Here is an 18287-nt window from a genome sequence, read left to right as displayed (position 1 = left end):
ACAGTAATGTCAGAGCGGTGTTAACACTCACCTGCCTCAGCACAGCTCTCACTCTCCTCCTGCTCTCTCAGCTAAACTCACTTCCTCTCTACTTACAGGAAACCAGCGCTCAGAGGAGCCGACCGGCCTCACGTTTCACCCACAGACACGAACAGCGTGGAATTATTTTATGTCATAAGAAGAAACATATTCATGTTAACACTCACCTGCATCAGCTCCACCTTCCTCCTCCTGCTGCTCTGAACGGAGGATCAACACTTTCACTTTCACTGCTCCTCCCTAAACACAGAGGATGCTGGGTATTGTAGTTTTTACCTTGTGTGATATTTATGGCTGTGACACTAAACCACAGCATGTAAACTTCCTGCAAACATGTCACAGGCGATAAAAGTTTCACATTAAAGGTGAAGTTATTTTTCTGTCTCATGTTCAATAAACAGTGAGCTGGGAAAACTGAAGAACAGACTTCAGACGTTCCCTGCAGAGTTTCTGCTGCTCGGTCGTCTGCATGTTGCTGAGACTGAGCTGATGATGAAGCTGTGACGGGTTTATGGCACGTTTGGTTCTGGAGAAGAGTTTTACTGCCGGTGCAGGTGAAATGATCAGAGGTTACAGCCTCTGGTTAAAGTGGAGGCAGCGATCAGGACGGCTGAGCAGCAGAGGTCTCGAGGGTCCTAAAGTGTAAAAGCATCAGTGTTAGTAACACAAAGATCACAGAATGGGATCATCCACACAACACTAACATCTAAATCCACGGCAGGAACTCTTCCAGTGTCCTGAAAAATCTGTGTGCACGATGCTGAGATTAAAATCTGTCTGCTCATCTTAATGCAATATTTACTAAAGTCTGGTAGAAGTTTTACTGATTTCCAGTCCACTTAGCAGACGTGTGGATAGGTGGTGGGTTGTAGAGCAGACTGAAAGCTTTAACTTCATCCTCTGATTAAAAACTCAGACCCACAGATACAGGAAGTATAACCCTGGTGTAAGACAGGAAACAGCAACACGGCAGCCATCTTTTTCCTCCCATGCTGACCAGTGTCCCAGCAGAAGCTGGGGTTTGTTAGATCCTGTTCGATCCAGAGAAAACAGGCTAAAAGAGTCGATCAGGGGGGATCATGGTTTTATTATGTGCTCGTTATGATTGAAGCTCTGGTTGTGTGTTAGAGACAGAACCTGCAGATTCCTCCACTCTGCCTCCTCCTCTGCAGGAATCAGCCTCTTGGCTGGTTTTATTCACCAACGTGAATAAAATCATCAAACTAATCCAAGTTCATTGTGAAATGCCTGAAAATGGAGGAATAAATCTGTCAGTTACCGTATAAAGTTTGAGTTTGTCAGTGTTTTACACGGAGACGGTCGTCAGATGTTGAATGTTTAGCATGAAAGTTCCACATCTGGAGAAACCTTCAAGATTAAAGCCAGTGAAAAGTGAAGAGTTTCTGCAGCAGCCGCACTTCCTGCAAATCTGTTCTTTCAAAATAAAGTGAAGAGTCTAAAATTATATTCACGACAGGTTTAAAGGTGAAGGTGGTCACATGGTTTTAGTGGAATGCCTACGTGGGCGCGTCTGAGTGATTTAGATTCAGATTCGTGCAGCGTGGAGCAGTAAACACTTGTTTTTGTTCATCTGGACTCGTGAATGATTCCAGTTAGCACATTTCCAGCCAATGAAACATAACTACAGATGAAGACAAACACATTTAAGCTGCCTGACTCTCGAGTGTGGGTGCGTGTTCCCATTTTCAGTCTGTTTTAGTTTTCAGTTTAGAGGAACGCTGCAAACTCACAAAAACTTCTTTCTTGTGAGGTTTTGTTGTCAGACTGATAAAAGCAGCAGCAGCTGGTGTTTGATGAGCAGACGTGTGTTTCCTGTTCTGTAATAATCAGCTTGTTACCATCACATAATGAACTCAGCCGTGACCAATGAGGCCGTCCTTGTGCGGTTCTCTGGCGCTGATTCTGACTGTGACCTTCACCTCTGCAGGGTCGCCTCTGCTCGTGGCTCAGCTCGTGTTTGTCAGGCTGACAAAATAAAAGCTTCTTCATTTCTGTGGCTGAAGAGGAGTCTGCTCTTCTTCACCAACAGGAAGTGAAACATTTCTCACTGATTCTGAAATCTTCACTTGTCTCACAAATTCACAGTAACACACACACACGGTTGTGTTTTCATATCCTTGTGGGGACATCTATTTGACATCATGCTCTCCTCAGCCTTTTACTCTAACCATTAAGACTGAATGCCTAACCCTGACCTGACTGTCCCTGACACTAAAACCACATTCTGAGTCTCAAAAATGTCTTCAAACTTGTGGGGACGGGCATTTTGGTCCCCACAAAGACATGTAAACATGCACACACACAGGTATTAATGACCTCACAGGTTCATGTTTGGGGCTTTTAGCATCTTTGTGTGTCGCTCAGATTTAATTCACTCTTGTTTTGAGGTTTTGTGCCTTTTTGTTTCATTCTTTGTGCGTTTATTTTCTCTTTAAGCCTTTCAGGACTCGTGCTGTTGGCTTTTTCCTGGTGTGTTATTAGTATTTTTCATTTCTAAACTTATTGTAAAAGAAGGACCGATGGAACATTGATGTGAAAATAAACATGATCGTTTAATGTTTTTGTCAGTCATTAAAAAATAAATTCTGGTCTTTCATTTTGCTGCTGCATTGTTCACAGAAACACATATTTTCCTGTTTCTTTCTGTTTGTGTGTTTCTGCTTTTGCCTGTTTAGCGCTGCTGAGCAGGAAAACCCAGACGAACAAAAACTTCTTTTAAGTAAATGTTTGAGTCACTTTGGGTCTGAACTGTAAAAAACTGCAGACTGAAACAGATTTGAAGGCATCACAGGAACAGCCTCACATTCAAAACATGAAAGAGAGGACTTTTATTTTGAAACACTCAGGAAATGACACAGGGAAAGTTTTTTAATTAAAACAAATTATTATTTTATGCATTCTAAGTTCATACAACCACCAAAACTGTGATGATCCTCACATCAGCTTTACTGTGTGAGGTCACATACACGATCATTAATGTTACTATTATTATTATTATTATTATTATTATTATTATTATTATTATTATTATTATTATTAGAGACTTGCAGAGAGAAGAGGTGGAAACATTTTGATTTTCATAAATTTAACAGACTAAAAACCTACAAACATGTTTGGTGCTGAAGAAAAATGGAAAATATCAGAACATCAGAGCTTAGACGACCTCCCTCATCATCTTGGTGACATCGTTGCTAAGGGTGACCATGTCCAAGGCCCAGCCCCTGGACAGGTTGGAGCGTGTCGTCTCCTGGCGCATGGCGGTCAGGAAACCCTAAAGCAGTGGTTCCCAAACTTTTTTTTGCTGGGCCCCTCTTGTTTTACAAGATAAATGTTCACGCCCCCCCTCGCGCGCGCACGCACAAACACAACCTCCAACCACACACGCCCATATTTTGCTCCATTGCGGTTTATTTCACACCTCAAACATTTAGTAAACAATTAAGCAAATACAAATAATCTGCAATAAATTACAGGTAGTAAGAAAATAAACTACTAACTCTTTTACGCTACGTCCACATCTACACGGGGATTTTTGAAAACGCAGCTGTTTCTATGCGTTTGGACCTTTCACCCACATGTAAACGGCGTTTCGAATCACCGAAAACTGAGATTTTTTAAAACTCCTTTTTTGCGTTTACGTGTGGACGAGGAATACAGAGTTGGTCACGCAACGTCAAAGATATGTGCCTTTTTTTCACGTCACGCTGTGCGCACATTATTGTTTACATGAGATGAATTGCAGAATGGCAGATAGAGACAAAATACTGTTAATCTGACTATCTGCAGGTTTTACACACTTACATACACACATGCAGTTACTGTCCCTCCATTTACAAAGGCAGAGGCGTCACGGTGTGATTATCTTCCCTTTGGTTTCACCTGCACAAGTGCCGAGGTAGGTATTGATAGCAATGTTGAATATTATTACACAGGAAAAAACAACTACATGTAAAATATGCTTCACCATATTTTCTAGTCTTTGGCTTAGAATGAAGTTGGTTTGGACATATATTCAGCGATGCTTCATCTCCTGCTTTGCGTTTCTGTGGGTGCGCCCAATTTCTGTGGGCACAAAGTGTTAAGTGTGAAACAGGGCAGATCTGTCGTGGTCCTGAGTCATTGACCCAGTGTTTTGAGTTTGTTGGTATTATTTTCCAGTTTCTGCTGTTTTGTATTTGTTCTTAGGGTTTGAGTTGTGTGTTTAGTGTTTCTATTGTCCCTACCTGTGTCTTTCCTCTGTGTTCTGTTCGTGTCCCCAAGTTGGTATTGTGAAACAGCCTGTGAGTTTCCTGTTTTACTTTGTAGGTTTGTGTCTCGTTATGCCCATTAGTTCCAGCTGTGTCCCCTCCTGTCTGCCTGTGCTCCTCGTCGCATCGTCTGTGTTACACTCACCTCTTCCAGGCTCGCACGCTCACTCCTCTTCAGCCACTCACCCTCACACCGTTACACTCTCATGCCAATCCAGCAACAGGCAATCCACACAGGGTCAGGGACGCGTCCAGGAAATCTAGGTACAGGAAAGAACAGGTCAGGAACTGTAATGAACAGTACTGAGAATCAACTCAATGATTTAGCACAAACTGAGAAGACTCAACAAATCACCAACCTGTGGCCTAGAGTGTCCTGGTGCCACGTGCACTTATGGACACTCTTATGTTCGAACATGGTGTTCGTTATGGCCAAGCTGTGGTTTGCACAGAAGTTCAATAACAAAACACCACTCGGGTTCAGGTCCTGGGGTCCATTCCTCCCAATCACGCTCCTCCAGGTTTCACTGTTGTTGCCCACATGAGCATTTAAGTCTCCCAGTAGGACCCTCCAGTGTCCCACCCAGGGACTCCAAGAAGGCTGGGTACTCTGAACCCCAACCCGGAGGCACAGATAACAAACCCTCTCATCCACTGGGAGAAACCCCAACATACAGGCAGCAAGCTGAAGGGACACCAGGATACCCACCCCAGGCCGCCGCCTCTCACCAGGGGCAACTCCAGACTGAGACAGAGTCCAGCCCCTCTCCAGGAGGCTGGTTCCAGAGCCCAAGCCGTGTGTTGAGGTGAGCCTGACTATATCTAGCCGGTTCCTCTCAACCTCACGCACTAACTCAGCCTCCTTCCCCACCAGAGAGGTGACATTCAATGTCCCAATTGCCAGTCTTGGGATTTGGTTCGCTCCTGGACGGCGCCCACAATGCACCCAACACACATTAGTTGGTATCAAATGAGCACAACTGATCATTAATCCCACTCCATGGTCCTTAGGGTGGCACAGTTGCTTCACTCTCTCCTCTTATTCCATTAGAAAGCATTCTGTATGTCCCTAATATAACTGAGAACTTCAATAAAATCTCTGAATCTAACAATATAAAAATGGCACTGAGTCTGTGTCTGCATTTGTGTGACATTAATGTTCCACTTTAAGTTGGAGGTTTTGACTCCCACTTTTAACTCCTTCTCTTAATGTGGACGATCATACAGCTGGCTTCTTGAAAGGGGGGTGGGTGGGGGGCACACTACAGCCAAACTACACAACAGGACAAATGAAAAGAACAATCACAACTTCTCCTGTATCAGTGTGTTGCAGTGATTGTTTAGTTTTACTATCATTCAGTGTTTCTCATCAAAGGCAGTGCAACTGTCTGTGACACTGTGGCACTCTGTCAAGATTTTTGCACATTTGTGTCTCTCCTTTATAAAGTCAAACAGGATTTTGAATTGTCTGTTTTGAGCCTTTTAGCAAATCTTGCCCTAAACAGCCTGTTGCTGTTACAAAACAGAGGAAACATAGTGGAGTCTAATTGTTGCACCGTGGAGCTCAGCTGAACTCAGTTCTGGGAGTTGAAATCAACAGAAAGTGTTTCATTTGACACTGAAACAGTTTCTTTTCCATCCATGAAGGAAGCTTTTGTATTTCACTCAGCAAAATATACAGTCTGGACTGCACAACATTTCAGACTGCATGTGATCTGTGCACAAAAACATCGAGCTTCATGGACACACGCAGGTCCTGCTCCACTTCCTGCTGTTGCCATGGCTTTGCTCTCGTCTTGCATTCAGTCTAATTACAGCTTCTTATTCAAACTAATTCCTGGTCTCTCCTTGTTGAATACTTTTTATCTTCAGCTGTCCTTGAAATCATTGAAAATCATACAGTTATGTCTATAAGACTTTGGACAGAAACAACTTTCTCTAACTTTGGTTCTGTAAATTACAACAATGAATTTGAAATGATACAACTCAGATGTAGTTTCAGCTTTAATTCAGTGGGTTGCATTAAAATGTGAGGAACTAAAGCATTTTTTAGAATTATCCTATGGAGCCCCGCAGGATGTGCTGTATCAAGCATGCACCGGGACGAAGGAAAGACGCGTGGACTTCCTGGTGGAGCTTGCAAGAGAGCTGGCTCGCTCTCATGTAGCTGGGAAGAAGGCAAGAAAAGAACAGTTGCTTCGGACACAACCCTCCACACCTAGCCCTGGAAAAAGAGCCATGTGTCAGGTCAAACACAAATGCAAGAACAATCATGCCACTGTGCGATGTGTTCACTGCTACAGATACACATGTGGTAAATGCAGACTACAGATACCATGGCAGTGCCAGGATTGTGAGTGATTGCTGCAAATGTTGAAATGTACTCACTCACTTTTTATTATTATTTGTAAATATGTGTACAAATGGTTGGTTTTTTTGTACTGTTTTTATCAATAAATCTCAGCAACAAAGGACATACACCCATGTGTGTTGATTTCTCCCTAAGATGGCAAACTGAAACACAAGTTTCCTTGTGGCTCAGGAAACTAACCACTCCAAGTTGGTGACTTTTGGAGATTTATTTTCCTGGATGATTGAGAATGCATCAAGACGAACACAAAAGGAAGTTCACCGCTTTTAGCAGCTCCCCCCCAGACAAACAAAGAGGCAGTTGGCAGTTAGAAATCAGCAATCATTCACACACCCCCACTCCCCTCCAGAATTCTCAGGTAACAACCTAATTTACATATGAATGACTAGCCAATTTAGCTTCCACTTGGCTGAAGCTAAAGCCTAGCTAAAAGCCTACCAGCCATTTGGCAACTCAGCCCATCACACGTCCACGTCTCTCCTTGTTTCGTCTTTTATTATGAAAGGGTTGTGTTTCCATGTTCAGTGTGTTTCATTTTGCTTCCCCTGTGGTGTCAGGTTCATTTGTGTCAGCTGTGTTTCCACTTCCCTCCTTTCTCTTCTGTGTATTTAAGTCCGCTGTCTTCCTCTGGGCAGTGTTGGTGCGTTTTCCTCCGTTCACGTTATTCCGGGTTTCAGGTTATCTCCTGATTCTGTTTAGGTCCATGTTCATGTTCATGTTTTTTCATCAGAGTTTCTCGCATGCACCTCCTCGGATTCATGTTCATGTTTTTCTTGTCATAGTTGTCATAGTCATACCGAGTTATTCCCAGGATAGGTTTTAGTTTTAGTTTCCGCCCCTGTTTGCTGGGCCTTGTTTTGTGTTCGTGTTTTTCAACCTAATAAATGGTTTGTTTTTTGTTAAGATTCAGTTCCATCTCTCCCTTGTCTGCTTCCGGGTTCATATTGCAATCACATCAGCCACAGTGACAATAAACTTATTTTGATTTTTAACTTTCTTTATTTTTTCAACAATATTATGTATATATAAACATTTTGCATCTTACAATATAAAGCCTGGATCCTGCACATATTGCACTTTGAACTTGAACTGTGTTGTCTGTTTATTGGAGATTGTACTACTTGAATTCATTATCCTGGTGATATAACACATTAATTCTCCATTTGGAATCAATATAGTATATAATACAGTATCTGTCTATCCATCTATATAGCTATTGAATTGAACTGGAGTGAATGGAAGAGAATTAAATAATGGATTTCATGTTCATGTTTATCTATGTTGTAACAGTGACGACTTGAGACATCTGTTTGGCACTATATGAAGAGAATTAAATAAAATGTAAATGAAAATGATATTAACTGTATTTATACATTTTATATTTTTGGATGAGACACTGTCAGTGTGCTGTTATATAACTCAGGTATTTTTAAGGCCTGACTGGTGGCATTGGTGCCCATTGCTTTACTGTGCTGTTGGATGTGTATGTGGGCTATCCCTTGTACCTGACATTTGATTGGGCATCACTGTGTTGCTATGGTATGATCCTGGTAGTTGTTGTTAATAAAACAATAACAAATTCAAATTCAAACATTGCTGCATTCTTCTGTCACTGAGGATTCCAAACCTGCACTCAGTCTCCTCATTACTTTGGTATTGAACAGACAAACTTTGGAGCTCCTGCAAACTTTATTAACAAACTGCAAATATTTTACACAAATCTGCGACTGACAACAAGCACAGAGACTTCAAACAATCACTGAAGTAAGCACTGAAAGATTTACTTTAAAACAATAATGATTAAGACCTTTTTCGTAAGGTTGTTTTCCCTTGATTGCCAGCTGTTACTGTTTTTATCTTCATATCTTTCATATTTGTCCACCTAAACAATGCTTTAATGATACAGTTTGAGAAGTTTGATATGAATTTATCCAACTGACTTGAAAATGAAACTGACAACTGTCCTGTAATCTTACACAGAGAAACCAAATCCTGCGTCTTTGCCTTGACAGACGCCTAAAATGGCTCGAGCTGTGGTAAGTTACCCTTCACTGTGTCTGTTTCTAAACATTAAATCATGTGAATTTTTAAAGAAAAATCCAACAACAACAATAATAATATGTAACAGAGCAAAACGTCAGATGACTTAAATGTTCCTCTGCAACACAAAGTCAAAGTCTGCCTCCTCCACAGGCAAAGGAGAAGCTCCCACACTCATCCAGTGCAGACCGTTGTGCTCTGGACAATGAAGTTCCCGCTTTCATGTTCCGACCTATCAGTGCACCTGCATGTGAGCTCCTAAGTCCAACACCTGCTGATGCCAGCTTTCATTCGAAGGACACAGACAAGATCATGCATCCAGATTTGAAAAACGATCGTTCATCCCTGGATGATGACGTGACGTTTTTCATGTGTCCTACTGATGTTCCTCTGCCTCCGAGACCTCCACCCACTGCAGAGGTAGGTCTCTGCAGAAAGCGCAGATATTCTACTGCTTTTTCTGTTAATGATGAAGAGGAACATTTGATGCCCAAACGCATGAGGCTGATGAGTTCTGATGTACCAGTTTCTTCAAATCCTCCACCTGCTGATGCCAGCTTTCATGCAAAGGACACTGACAAGATCATTCATCCAGATTTGAAAAACGATCGTTCATCCCTGGATGATGAAGTGATGTTTTTCATGTGTCCTACTGATGTTCCTCTGCCTCCGAGACCTCCACCCACTGCAGAGGTAGGTCTCTGCAGAAAGCGCAGATATTCTACTGCTTTTTCTGTGGAGGATGAAGAGGAACATTTGATGCCCAAACGCATGAGGCTGATGAGTTGGGATGTCTCTAAGTCTCCAGCTGCTGAGAAGGAGTATGTTTGCTTTACGTGTCCTGAAGACAAGAGGTCTGAGTTACCTCTCAGCTCCCTCCAAGGCCATCCACCATCACAGGTCAATAATAATGACACTGACCAGTGTACCATTCTGCTGCCTCCTGAAATCCCAGTACCTCCAAGTCCTGCCCCTGTTGGAGTTCTAGAAACTGTTGATTTTCCTTGTGTTGATAATTAAATACATGTTTGTGATAATAAATACATTTTTGAGCAAATACATGTTGAGATGATTTGGTTGCTTATGATGGTTATAATTATCCAAACAGTATTATTCCTAATAAGATCTTTACTTTTTCTACTTATTTTCTCCATGAACTATTTTGATGTCTGTTTTGAAGATCCACTCATATCATGACAGTATGCTTATTCTCAGTAGAGTGTATAGCCACATGTGAACAAATAATAAATTAAAGTCACTCATTAACAACTTACCACATACGCCGGAGCTGAATTCAAGATGTAAGCAGACGTTTCACAGATATCTTGGTTGTCTTTCCATTTCCTACACTAACAATATCCTGAGAATTGGCTTATAGAGCTGATATAAAGGTGAAATTTGATGACTTAATCGAAGCATCATCAGCTTAAATGCAAATGAATCCACTGTACTTGAGGTAACCTAACACTGACCATGAACGCCACAATCACTGTGCGCCAGTCCAACACAGTGCTTTACTGTGAACTCACCACAGTACTGCAAACTAAAGTGTTTATCTTCCAGTCCAATCCAATCCATCTTTATTGAGAAAGCACTTTAAAAAACCCAGGACAAAACCAAAGTGCTGTACAGTAAATGAGTTAAGAACAATAGAATAAAACATAACAGTAAAAAAATAAAACACACAATACATAAAAAATTTAAACAGCCCTATATTTCAAAACAAGATAAAACAGCAAAAATAAACGAAAAAACTCAAACTAAAAACCAACATCTTACAAGGTGTCAAAGGTCAGGGTGAAGAGATGAGTTTTCAGGAGTGATTTAAGAACAGGCAGAGAAGAAGCCTGTCTAATCTCTAAAGGCAGATCGTGTCACAGTTTCAGAGATGCTGCAGCAAAAGCACGATGTCCTCTAAGTTTACGCTCAGTCCTGGGAACATTCAGGAACAGCTGATCAGCTGACCTGAGACAGCGGGTGGGTTTATAAGACTGTGGCAGCTCAGAGAGTTAAGATGCAGCTAGGTCATGGAGAGCTTTAAGAGACATTAATACCAATAAGCTGCTAACATGATGTTGTATTTTATTTACATGTCTGTTTTAGCACTTTAACATTTGCATCTGTCTAACTGGCTAACCATGCAAGACTATTGTAAACATTGCTCTGTAATAGTGCGACATTTTGGACCCCAGGAGGTCCTTCTGTATCTGCACGATGTTTGACCTGCAGTCTTTATAGCCGCCTATGTATATTCTTTTAAACCTTTTTATTGTTTTTAAATGATAGTTACGGACCAAATGTTAAACTATATAGTTGAATATATAGTTAAAGTGTTTCTCTAGATACAGAGAAAGGTTTTACATCAAAAGGTCATCTGTCTGCATATAAAACAGAAGCTTTCATGCAGATGCACTTCCTGTTTAGAGACTTTGAGGTTTAGGTAGTGACGGGGGTGATTTACTGAGCGTGTAAGTTTTCCTCCTGTCAACACACTCTACAATGCCGCCCACATGCCACTCCTGTCCAGTCTTGAAAGCAAAACATGTATGTATAGTATAAAATGGTGAAATGCTGATTTCCATGTTTCAATTGAATCACTTGATTGTAATCAATTGATTGCAGAGACTTTTGTCAAGACCCTATAGAATCAGAAGTCCCGTGAACATGCACTAATAAAAGCTGCAGTTGTAATAAGGGATAAAGTGGTGTGCACAATGTGTGTTTGGATAAGATGTCAGTAATGCATTCACATTAAAATCACAGGGTTTCTTTCTTTTTCTTATTTTTCTTACATATCATGTAAAAAAACACTCCTGCAGCATTTTTTCTCTGCCACAGATTTAGGAGAGGAAGAGTCCAGCATTTCAACACCTGTGCAAATGTTAGTTTATTTGATAGGTGCATCAGTAGTAATTATTTAAATTAGAGTTTTCAGCAGTGTTGTTGTATTTACAGCAAAGTGCCTGCAAAGTGTAAAAACTAATTAACTGATGATACTAGACCCTTAAAAGAGATAAACACCACTAGTCAAGTCATAATGGCTATTACAAATACATAACCACTCAACACAACCCACACAGTGATCTAATGCACAAAAACAAAGGAGACTTAAACTGGCTGAATCAATTACTGTAAAGAAAACATGGAGGAAGGCTTCCTGTGGTGTCTGGCTGCAGTATAGGTCATAAACTTGCCTCCTGCATTACAGCAGACAGGTCAGGGGTCAAATGAAAAGCAAAATGTTTACCTCAGATTAAATATTTCCCAAAGTAAATTGGACAGAACTGGCCAGCTAAACACACGAGGGGATACAAATAGAAAAAATTATCTAAAAACAAAGAATGAAAACCAACTGTTAATTTAATACTTACTTCAAATTAAAAGTAATCAAACACAAAACTGACCAAATATCAAACTCAGAAATAAAAAAACAAAAACAAACCCCAAATAATATATTTAAGATGAATGGTTTAAATTCCCCCCCCCCCCCACCCAATGAGAAATGACGTAAACAAAACTTCCTGTAGCAGTGATAGCTGTGCTGCATTGAAAAAAACACAGCATTTTCTCTCCAGTTACCCTCAGCAGTCCAACAGACCTCCAGCACCAGTAAAACATTAACCAGAAATTGTTTATGGGACATGTGTCGTTATTTATGTTTGTGGAAATGTGCATTAAAATTAAAATAAAGATGCTGGTGTCTGACGTTACTGACTTCCCAATTGTGTGGCTTCTGGGGTGGCCTTCACAATTCAATTTTCAATTCAATTTTATTTTCTCAGCGACAAATCACAACAATATTATAAGGCAGACCCTACAATAATACATACAGAGAAAAAGCCCAACAATCATATGACTCCCTATGAGTGAGCAGTCTGGAGACAGTGGGAAGGAAAATCCCCCTTTTAACAGGAAGAAACCTCCAGCAGAACCAGACTCAGGGAGGGGCGGGGCCATCTGCTGCGACTGGTTGGGATGAGAGAAGGAAGACAGGATAAAGACACGCTGTGGAAGAGAGACAGAGGTTAATAACAGGTATGATTCAATGCAGAGAGCTGCATTAACACACAGTGAATAGGAAAGGTGACTGAAGAAGAAATACGCATTGCATCATGGGAATCCCTCAGCCACATACACCTGTTGCACTACACAACAAATGCAAGCATGTCAGTTTTATTCATTTTATGCTCATCTTCGTACAAATTTTAAAGGTAATGCAGTCAAAACTTTGTAAGTATCTGAGTGATTGGATGAAGCGGTTTGATGACGTAACACGTATTAGATTATAATATTATTTTATGCCATGTTAGACCCCTAATTAAAGATGGTGAATTATTATGTAGTTGTAGTTTGCATTATTCTCCTGAATTAGAAGAAGCTGATAACTATTGCATTAGTTAAACTGATTTGCATGACATTAAACTGCTGACTTGTTGTGAATGAATGATATTGTTTTATGATGCATTATACTGCTGAGTTATAAGAAATACTGTTCGCAGAAAGTAATTGTCTTATTTGTCTGATTAGAAGAGAACAGAATATACTGGAGTTTTCTGCCCCATCTCAGCAGGAGCAGATAGACGGGGAGCCAAGGTCGTAGCTTAGGCGCTGTGTGAGAGAAAGCATGTGAATGTTTAGGCTTTGTATGATAAGGTGGAGGCACCAGAGGCTATAAGAGTTTGAGCAATGCTCCACCATTTTGAGATCTGAGGCTGTCTGCATCAGTGTCCATCTCCCACGCGTGTGTTCATTAAAATCATCGTTTGACTCAACCCGACCGGACCAGTGTTGTTATTGTGGTTTTTTTCTCTTGTCTCCATCCCCAATATTTTGAACCATAACATTTTGGGGGCTCGTCCTGTGGTATTGGGGTGGAATTTAAAAGTTTGGACGGTCCGAGGTTGTCGAACGGACAGGCACGAGCCAGTGGTCTTATGTGAGTGGGCATAAGCCGGCTTATCTAAAGGTAAGGCACTACCTGTTGAATTATTTCCAAAGTGTGCCAAATTGGATATGACTAAATTAAAGTCTACTCACTGAAATTACTGGTAGAGGGTCTGTTTTGATTTTGATGAGGATCCGTGTGTGTTATGCAGTTAAAGTCGGCTAAGAGTCTTTAATGAAGTTGAAAAAGGAATTGAAAGAAATGCTGGGTTCGAGTCCCAAGGAATTGAGTTAGAGTCTCATGTAGTTTGATAGGGAATTGGTCATTTTGTTGGTTAGAGTCCAAATTGGTTATAGAGTGGACCTGAGTGGTCAGTTTGTGGGTTCGAGTCCCCATTGACCTCTAGGTGGCACTTGCCTTAGTCATACTCTTGTTTTAGGGCGTTGACTGGTGTTTCAAATTGTTATAAATTATTATAGAACGGCGGTTAGAGTCCGCTAAGAAGCGCATAGCCCGGAGGTTACGCTCCCTCCTGGCCGTGGACGCGCGGTCTTGACCTGTCGGCGAACAGGGTTAGTTCAGTTTGGCTTATCTGTGGGGTACAGGGCATCCTGAAATAAGCTAGGAGTTAGAGTCTCCTCACCGTTTGGAACGGTGTGATGTGCTTTTTTGAATACTGTTAAATTGAGTTAGGGACCTTAGGGATTAGGCCAGATAAAGTTAGAGTCTGATACTGGTTAATTGATTACAAAAAAGTTGGACTTTCTTCGGTTGGACCCGTTAACTTAAATTTGTCGAAATTGTTAGGCGCTGAATCTGTCAGGCCTGTCAGTGATTGTAAATATAAGACGTCTTTGTAATATAAAATAATAGAGTTTTGTCTGAGCTTTGTGTGACCCTGTGTGTGACGACAGCGCACTGCAGCGCTGCGAGCTATTTTTAGACTGTGTGTGAACATGCAAATGAGCTGTGGAGCGCACAGAGGACTTTTGTTGCTGTTTAGCGTGTTTTTGAGTTTTATAATTATGATTTGCAAATAATGATACATGCCTGTAATTAAAACGCTGATTTTGCTGATTATAATACTACAGATAAGGTTTTGAATGACTACGCTGAATGTTTGATGTTCGGCTGGGTTTTGATATAGAAGAGACAAATCGAGCATGATTAAGACCGGCACGTCAGCCGGCAGAGTAAGATTGTGAGGAAAATGATATTAAATAAATCTCTCAGTGTGTTGATACAGGTGGCTACGGGCCTGGACCAACTGCCCCCACAAGCACAGCGGCCGAAGCAAATTATAGTAATGGAAACCACACTCAGCAAGAATCAGCAGCTGTGGAAAAGACAGCAGCTAGCAGAGAATTAAAGGAGAAATTAAGAGAAGCTTTAACACATAAAATTGGGGCCAACAGACTTGTGGAGGTTGGGAAGGCTTCCGGAGCATCACAACAAAAGGTGAAACAAAAACACACACAAGCAGAGTAATGTGAGAGAGAGGCACATGTTAGAGAAATGCCTTGTTTGAGGAAAAAACGTTAAATTAGCCCACCTACAAACGCACATACACGCAATGAAGAAACAGCTTACACTCATGAACACGTGAAGATTTTCCAGCAAGTTTAAAGCAGTGAAACTTAACATACACCCACCGTTAAATAATAAAGTTTATCCACTACTAACAAATAAACTCTCTGGGTTGCAGGACAACAACTTAACTTCAAAAAAAAAAAAAAGGCACTGGTCTGACCAACCAGTGATAACACGACAAATTTAGTGGTTAGAAAAGTCAAATTGTGACATGTTTTGTGCTGATTGATTAATACAAGTGATTACCAGATGAAAGAAAATTCCAATTTTTGTGCTTTTAAACATGATCTTAAGAATTTTAACATGTACCTGTGATGTCCTGTCAGCTTGGTGGGTCATGAGTGGATTATATGGTGAGAAAAAACAAAAAAAGGGGGAGAGAAGGCTGACACAGGGCCTGGTCCCGTTGTTTCTCCCCTCTCTGAATAACGCAGCCAAAATAACATCATTTTCCTGTTCATCTGTTTTTGTTTTGTTTTTGTTTTGTTTTTTCTCTTTATGTTTGATTACAGGCTGCTTTGTCGGCCCTGAAAGCCGAGGCTGACCCTGGACTCCTGCTCTCCCCCCTACCATCTTTGCTCTCTCCTCTACCATCTTTGATGTGACCCTGACCAAATGCTAAAGCAGCTGGACCCACAACAACAACTTGAAAATGTCAACAGTGCTGCAGGAAAACGATCTCATGCAGCGGAGACGGAGAGCGTTAAATCCAAGGCCCGTTTCACTACACGGGGAGATTTCCGTCAGCGTCTCTTCTTTCTGAGAAGACTGAGAAAGGCCCGGCTCCCACCACCGATTCTGACCACCTTCTATAGAGGAACTATCGAGAGCATCCTGAGCAGCTGTATCACTGTCTAGTTCGGGAACAGCACCATGCCGGACAGACAAGCTCTACAGAGGGTTGTGCAATCAGCTGAGCGCACCATCCGCTCTGAGCACCCTGACCTGCACTCAATCTACAGCAGGCGGTGCTGGACCAAGACCAGGAAGATCGTGAAGGACCTCAGCCATCCCAACAACAGACTGTTCTCTCTGTTGCTGTGTACATGACAAATAAACATCTGGATTTGGAAAACGAGGCACTCGCAAAGCCAACAGCATTGTGCCTGATCGGACACACCCCTCTCACACACTCTTCACACTCTTGCCATATGGAAAAAGACAGCTTCAGCTGACAGAGCTGTGATGAGACGCCCATTAAGCCCAGATGAAAAGTGAGGCCGAGCAAAACAATGCTGACCTTAACCACTCTGCATTAAAACTGTGCAGGACAGTGACGGACCAACAATGATCGTCGGGCAGCAAAAAGGGCGTGCCAGAGACAGGAGGAGTAACTGAGGTCAGGAGGCACCTCAGAATGGACAAAACACCAGGAGAAAATAAGCTGAAGGCACAGGTGTCGGGGCTCGGCCAGGAGCTGACCTCTGAGAAGAGCCGAACAGCAGAGCCGCAAAAGGCCGTGGAGCAAAGCAAGGAAAACATCGATGGACTTCAATCTGAAGTGGACGGAAAAGATTCTGAGGTTTCTGCCCTCAGTAAGAGCTCAAGGCATCAGAGCAGAAACTGACCATGGCTCAGGAGGAGCTGGCTGATAATCGAACCCATCAGGCTTGGAGTCCCAGACACAGGACTTGGAATCAGGCCGGAGCTTGCTGGAGCAGGAGGTCGCCAAACCTGACGAAGAAGCTCCAACAGCAGGAGCAAGCCCTGAAGGAGCTACAGAAGAAAAAGGGTCAAGTTAAGGAGGAGTGGAACAGGGAGAAGTTGCAGGACACTGGAGAAAAGCACTGCCTCAATTGGGGCCAGAACCAGTATGGACAGAACTTTGAGCAGCAGCACCAACGGATGCAAACAGACTGAAAAGGAGGAGGGCAGGACCCCAGGGCATGCTTCAGGCCGTGGTTTACCCAGAACACCAGAACAGGAAAGTGATGAACACAAACACCCACACAAACACACACATCTACATGCATTGACTCAGAATGAAGAGAAACACACATATGAACATATGCACTCGTTGATTGAGTGAGAAATGACACACACACGTGCAAAAAAAAAAAAATCGAAATGCTGATTCAACTCACTGAGGAGTGATCCACACACACACATTTACAAGCTTGTGCAATAAAGAGTGATACACACACGCTGTTGCAATGAAGAATGCTTTACTAACAAATGCTGCACACAAACATCCAAATATGGAGTCGGTTACAACAACAAGAAGCCATTGATTGTTTATTGGTTAAATGCATTTCATGCCACACAGAGGGCATCTGTGTAGATTTAGGGGACAAGGTCTAAAGTAGTTTGGTTGTGAAAACAATGTCTGTGCGTGATGTCTGTTTATGGCTCAAGGCCTCCACTGAATTGTTTACTGTGCTTCACACAGCCTGATAAGGAGCAGTGGTACAGAGTGAAAATGATGAATTAACGGTGTGAGTTTTATTTCGGAGAGAATATGAAAAGGTTGTGTTGATTTGACTCAGTTGTTTAAGTTTCTGCCAAAGCAAAACATTTGTGTGCAACCAGTGTCCACTATTGAATTAAGTCAATCCAACATGTATTTGTCAGTGCAAAAAGGAGTTACGGTACCTGTATGCCTACACAATATAGTGTGTGAAGTTTTGGTTGATTTTTGGGTTTTGTTTGACACTAGGTTGATACTATCAGTGAGGTTTGGATTGTTCTCTTTCTCTAACATAGAGAAAGAGGGTTTGATCTTTGGACATGTTTGTAATGGGCCCCAGTATTTGTTATTATATGAGTGTTTTATTGGTTACGTTTGTTTTTGCTTTTGTTACAGTGCACTGAGATAAGAACATCAGAGAGGTGTGATCCACCGGTGGTGATATTTTGGTATCTTGTGAGTTCCTGATTTAACAAATCAGCTCTTTAATCCAGGCCTGAGAGATTGAACTTTAAAGCGCTATAAAATATTCTTACTGAAAACAGTCGCAAAGTATTTTTCTCCATGATTATAATGGGCTTGGGAGAAATTCACTTATATGGGACATTGATCACATGAGAAGTCCTGAGCCTAAAAGGATTGCAGCGAGTCGATCCAGTCCAAAAAAGAAAAACAAACAAACAAGGA

The sequence above is a fragment of the Aulonocara sp. 'chitande type north' Nkhata Bay genome, linkage group LG23 (genome assembly GCF_057382095.1).
Source record: "Aulonocara sp. 'chitande type north' Nkhata Bay isolate Kocher_YH1m ecotype deep benthic linkage group LG23, A_spYH_male_GT1.1, whole genome shotgun sequence".
NCBI lineage: Eukaryota > Metazoa > Chordata > Actinopteri > Cichliformes > Cichlidae > Aulonocara > Aulonocara sp. 'chitande type north' Nkhata Bay.
Note: the sequence above shows the minus strand (reverse complement) of the source record.